At 39.3% G+C, this 6,713-nt stretch overlaps 1 long non-coding RNA gene across 1 annotated transcript; it reads right to left on the reverse strand.

Moving 5' to 3' along the window:
- Positions 1-1,954: 1,954 nt before the first annotated feature.
- LOC127627851 (uncharacterized) lies at positions 1,955-3,705 on the reverse strand. Its single transcript, XR_007968577.1, has 3 exons — positions 3,034-3,705; positions 2,795-2,833; positions 1,955-2,032 (listed from the first exon to the last, which is right to left on the reverse strand). It is a non-coding gene; the product is annotated as an uncharacterized LOC127627851 (long non-coding RNA).
- Between the last annotated feature and the right edge of the window lie 3,008 nt (positions 3,706-6,713).

A 6,713-nucleotide genomic window follows, 5' to 3' on the forward strand; every position in this document is an offset into this window, starting at 1 on the left:
GGACCTATATTTAATACATTCACACATCTGGTCTTGGTCTCAACTCAGACTCGGCCCTCTCCAGTCTTGGTCTTGACTCGGACTCGACGTGCTCTGGTCTCGGACTGGACTTGGACTCGCATGAGCTGGTCTCGACTACATCACTGGTGACACGTCTCACAAACTGTGATGAACAATTACAATTCTAATGAAGTTTGGGGCGTTTCGACGTTCCTATGCAGAAGCATCCGTGAGCCAAAATAACAGTATCTCACTCAAACCAAAAGCATGAGCAAAACCCACTTGAGTCTGAACCCTGAAAATCAGACTATTATAAGCAGGCTAATTATTAGCGTTAACTAGCAAATGGTGGCAATAATATTGCTATTACAAGCTCATTAATCCCTAATCTGAAGTCACAAATAAAGGGTTTGATATTCCTCTGCATCTCTCCCCTTCGGTGTCTCTCCTCTTTTTCTGCTGCCGTTCTGCTCGCTAAGAGAAAGACAAAGACGTTCTCAGAGGCGCAGGATTGTGGAGGAGGAGGAGGACAATCTTCTTCTCTCTTCATCAGTGCAGTCAATGCAAACGGTGGCTTTTGATTGACAAGCATAACCAAAACACACCGATGTAAATAGCAGCAGGAAGCAGTCGGGCTTTCCGCCCAACACTTTTGTCCCGGCCCGCATACACGTATTTTAAACGGGAGTGGCGCGTTATTAAAATAACCCTACTTTTCAACAAGGCTTAATAAGCTACGCTTGTTACCAGAACAAACGTACGCAACGCCATCGGGGCCTATCTGCCGTTAGCCGGATTCTCTCAAATGCCAGAGACTGGCACGAGAAACACGGTTTGGAGATGCTACCCGTGATGCCACCCTGCACACAAAGACAAGGAAATGCCAAATATGGGTTTCAGCAATCTAGCTCCCAAGCCGTTAAGCTCTAAAAGAGATAAATAATACGTAAATTTAGCACAGTGCCCACACATTTTTCATGAGTAGCGTGTTATATATTTAATATGCCTTTTCAGCAACATCTTTCCTTGGTTTTTCCTCAAAGAATTACACTTTATGAAACATTTCCTTTCATAGCCAACTGCAAGGGGAGGGGGAGGGGGCATGCAAATGATCAAACCCTAAACAACACTCAAGTCTGAAGAAAACAATAGCAGCCATTGAAAGCATGAAGACTGGGCCGGTCGCCCCAAAACCAACTCTCGTTCTGCCCTCCATCTGTGCATGCAGATCACGATATCAATGTATTAAAAAAACAACGCAGACCAAATTCACTCGGCTGCAAAAGCGTGTACAGGAATGAGCAGCGTGCTCCACGTTTAGCTGCTTTCCGTCGGCTCACTTCCGGAATTGCCTAAATGGAGAACCACCTCCAGGGTCAAGGTCATTTATTTATTGTCATTGTAATTCATTATTTCAGCTATTTGTTTTACGCAGGCAACATTCACGAGAGGTGGAATTCAAATCAGCTTGCATGCAGCACAAAAATAAAAACAACAGTAACCTCCAATGTAATAAAATGCCACTTTTTAACAATACACGTCTCGGCAGTCCTGAGGCCACACAAACCCTGCAGGTGCGGCGTCCATATTGCAAAAATTATTCATGAGTGTGTTTGTGCAGAAAAACAAGCCGAACGACATCGTACAGCATTTCAAACAACAACATCTGCCACAACAATTAAACTCGCATCACAAAGGAAGATGCATAATTCTCACACCCCATGAACTGTGACTCTGGCGCATGTTAGTAGCGTGTCACACACGCATTACCACACACACTCCAACACCTGACGTTTGCCAGGTCTTGCCCGGTCAGAACGAACTCACAAATGCCACATACATTTAAAGCAATTCATAGGGACCGGGTAATTACTTTAGCGATCGAGGGCCCACACGGCAAACCCAAAATGATAAACACTTAAAAGACATTGACACGTGTTTTAGTTGCATTTGACATACTTGAGCCGGAGAAATGTCCACTTCCTAGAGATGTCGGCCCATTTTTTCCACCACTGACTGGAGGGGAAAACATCTACAAAACAATCACGACAACAAATGAAACATTTAATAGCATGCTCTGTAAGTCAATATTCATAATACTGGTTAATAACAATTGTTTCATCCATCCAATTGCATGCAATAGTTGCATAAAGTTATGCATTGTTTACATCATATATGCATGCGTCGTCTTATTGGATGAATAAGAATAATATATGAAATAAATAAAGATAGTCAATTTGAACTTGGGCAGATATATATTCTCTATATTTCCCTATAATGTGCAAGCAACCAAACAAAATCTCACACAGTAAATAAACAGATCAAAATGGATAACCAGTCCACACTGGTATTTTTGGGAACTGTGGCTTCATTTCCTAAGTGAAAACTTCCCAAATGCATTTCTCAGAGGATGCACATCTTCATCTTTTTTCCACATTTGACACTGAACCCTTGTGAAAGGCATCAATCCACTATAATCTGCTCTAACCTCACGTCCCTTGTCAAAGAATACTTAAGGAATGCTAATGGAATTTTCCTAAATATTCCTAATGGGATCGAACAAGAATGATTTAGCTAGTTCATCACTTCAGGTTGTCAGTTCATCCACTAGAACTGAATTCAATTCTAAGAGGATTCTTGGAGAATTTTTGTTTGATCCCATTAGGATGGGTTCCAAATTCTGACAGCATTCCCATCAGCATTCCTTAAGGATGTTCTGAAGGAGTAACATTTAAATGACTGTATTAAAGAAAGGAAAACACAAGAAAAGACTGAATAAAGTGGGATATACTACCATTGGTGTTGGGAACATTTTCAAATCGCTGTTTGGCATCTATAAGACAACAGAATTACTAATGCAACATCACATCTATCAAATCCACAAAAGCTTTTGCAACTTTCTTCAGTCAGTGCGCAAAAGTCATCTTTAAACTGGTCTTTGGGCACATTTGCGCAAAGAAACTGAATGAAATGTGACAAAACGAAAGAAAGAGTGAACATTGAGCTACAGCAGTGAGATTGAAAGTGTCTTACCGCGCTGAAATCCAGTAAATCGCTAAGTTCTTTATCCGTCCCTAACGTGGCCATTCTCTGGTGATGATGGTGATGATGATGATGCATTTTAGAAATATCACATAAACCTAAAAACATGGAAACAGATCGCAGTGAGAAAACACCCGATCAGGAGGAGCGACTCTGATCTTCAGTGAACACACACACACACACGCGCACACACACACACGCACACACACACGGACCCACGGCACGATCGAGTGCAAAAAAATCCACTTTGCGTGAAAAAGCAACTCTTGATCCTTCATGGAATAATTCAAGCCTCAGGTATCCGGTAGAGCCGAAGCGCGATCGGAGAATCCGCTGAAGAAAGTCTTTCCAAGTGTCCCTCACGAGCTACAACAATCCTCAATTACTCTCTGGAAATATGGGTTAAATAAACAGATAGACCTCTTTTCTGACGTGCTCCTCTCCGTTTTTATTGACAGGACTGTACAACACCGTTGAGCTTCTCTTCGCGCGGCGGAGATCTCGAGCGCACCGGATCAACGTGCGCGTGCAGCCACCTACTGTAGGAGTTCTCTATGGAGTTATATATGTGCAAGATGAAATGTTGAGCGCACAAAAAGTTATTTTGCATGCACAAGAGGATATTTTGAGCGCACAAAAATGTTCTGCACGCGCAAGATTAAATTGAGCGCACAACAAGTTATTTTGCACGAGCAAGATTATATTTTTGAGAACAAAATAAAAAAACAAAACAAAACAATCTGCATGCACAAGATGATATTTTGAGCGCACAAAAAATGTTCTGCAGGCAAGGTGAAATTTTGAGCGCAGAAAGGGTTATTTTGCACGCGCAAGATAATATTTTGAGTGCAAAAAAAAAAAAAAATCAATAATCGGCTGGCGCAAGATGATTTTTTAAGTGAAAATATTTTCTGCACGTGCAAGATGATATTCTGAGCGCACAAAAGGTTATTTTGCAGGCACGAGATGATATTCTGAGTACAAAAAAAAATACTGCACGCACAAGATGATATTTTGAGTGCAAAAAATGTTCTGCATGAAAGATGAAATTGGGCGCACAAAAGGTTATTTTGCACGCGCAAGATGATATTTTGAGCGCACACAGTTATTATGCACGTGCTTGAACTCAGTTTTGTAAAGCAATGTATCTTCTTGCAAAGAAAAATTAATTCTGAGCAAACCAAAATCAATTTTGCGCTTGAATAAAGTTTATTTGAATGTGCATTTGCTCCGAATTCTTCATTTTTGCTTTCTCCCCCTAACCACTCTGCCTGCAAAATATTTTTGCATGCTCAAAATATCATCTTGCACATGCAGAACATTTTTTTGCGCTCAAAATATAATTTTGCACATGCAGAATTGTGGCACAAGTATAACACCATAGTTCCACATGACCACACTCTGTCTATGGAAAAAAGCAAAGAAATTGGGAACTTGGGTTTGAAAGTATGACTAATATATGTGTGTGAATTATAAAATTCATATTGGTAATTTATTAGTAATTGTAGGGGCGGAATCTGTTGAGGTTTGTCTCGTTTTAGCACCTCTAGTCCTTTTTTTTTTAATTATTATTATTTTTGTATATGCTTGTGATATGTTAATCAGCAATGAAGTTGGATAAGTTGGATAATAAGTTGCTAGATAAGGACTACAACTGTTTTCCGTTTCATCAGGCACATACACACATGTTTGTGGTCTTTGTAGTCCTTATTTAGCAGGTGTAAATAGCATCTGCCACACGGCGCAGCTAGTTGCCCCCGTCTATTGGAAGCATAGAAATGTACATCAAATTGCAATATAGGTGTTGCTGCATTGGTGTGGTGCATAACGTCAGAGCCTTTTCAACCCGGGTTCGATTCTGCGTTTTACGCACTATTTTTTTAATTTCTTTAATACTACTAATGTACATAAAAATGTATAGAACTACAGTAATATTGTAGTAACCATGTTTTTTGGTGGAAACCATAGTTTTGATGCAATTAACCATGGTGTTACTATAGTAATATGGTGTTAATATATGTAGTAACCATGATGAATTTATTAGTTATTATAATATAAATACAAAACACCTTGGTGATACTATGGCTACTATAGTAAATGCATGTAAGGGAAGGTTGGGGTTAGGTTTAGGGGTTGATGTTGTGTATCTCTGGGACTCTAACACACAATACACATGCTGTAGTGATGCCACTATACCGTATGATAGTATTAGGGGTGCAAATCATATTTGCCACTATTTGCACTGGTTTGTAAATAGCATCTACCTTTATTTGCACCAGGGTGGAAATAGCATCTGCTTTATAAAAAGCCCCAGGAATATCCAGAGGAAACTCACGGCGAATTTGCTGTCCAGGCTCACCTGCAAATCGATGCATAACTGAACAGCACGTTCATTGTCACGAGTAGAAGGGCAACCGTACATCCTTATCCAAACCTGAAAAAAGCAGTCCAGCTGTGATTTATGAATTGCTTAAATGTCCAGGATTTTCCTGTTATTTCTACGGTTGTCACAGGCCTTCACACTACCTTTTTGACTCCAAGACACCATTGCCCAAGATAATAATTGAACGCCCCCTTAATATAAACAAGAAGTCATTTTAGTCCAGTTTTAAGCCTCAGTCTTGACAATTATTTTAGCAGGTTTAAGCATTTTAATTAAGTTTATTTTAATATAATTGTGAGTCATTTTACACCCCCTTGGATGTTTGCTGAGGTCCCATAGTGGGCCCAGACCCCTGGTTGAGATGATACTGTGCATTAGTGTTGATTTGACCCATCTTTACATTGTTTCATCATTGCACTCACTCTCTCTCTCTTTGTGCATGCTGTAAATGCATATTTGTGACACACAGAGAGAGAGAGAGAGAATTATTGCAATAGATGCTCTCAATAGAACTATGTGTATCACCAGACTCGCGTTTGCTACCGTAAGAATTGTCATTTTTAATGACTGAAAATGTTAATACTGCCCAATATCAAGATAATAATAAATGCACTACTTATCAGGGAAATTAAAACAACTATGACAGATAAAAATGGACCATGATGGAATAAAAAATTCCATTAAAAAATGTATCTCGACATTTATTATATTTATGAACATTTGCCATATATTTGAGCTCATGTTTATAGTTGCATGGTTTTGGAGGGTTTCTACGTTTAATCTGCGCTGAGATTAACACACAACAACTGGAAAAACAGGGGGAGATTTTTGAAACAATAGTGCTTCGTTCTTTAATCGAAAAGGTGCATTTTGCATCCACCGCTAAGAGAAGAAGAAGAGTGTTTGCTTTGGCTGAAAGCGTCATAAACACCAAGAAACAGTTCAGATGAATGAAAAATATCCTTGCACCTTTGAACATCTTCTTGTGCCATCCAGCCATTGTGTTTAATGAGGACTGCTGTGGCCTCCTAGAAAATACTTTATGCTCACAGAAAAATTTATTATTATTATTATTATTAGTGTAACATTTATCCGGTCCTGTTGAAACAGTGTATCAAATGTCACAGATTTATTTATTTTTTTACAGGACATAATGAAGAATATATTATGGACATTTAGCTACATTATTAACCATTAGCAACATGTTTTAGCAAAATCACAACAGGTAATCCAGACCGTAGCATCACTGTGTGATTATAACCAAACCATAACAACAGTACAGTAGGAA

This window comes from Xyrauchen texanus, chromosome 34, assembly GCF_025860055.1.
Source record: "Xyrauchen texanus isolate HMW12.3.18 chromosome 34, RBS_HiC_50CHRs, whole genome shotgun sequence".
In the NCBI taxonomy this organism is placed as follows: domain Eukaryota; kingdom Metazoa; phylum Chordata; class Actinopteri; order Cypriniformes; family Catostomidae; genus Xyrauchen; species Xyrauchen texanus.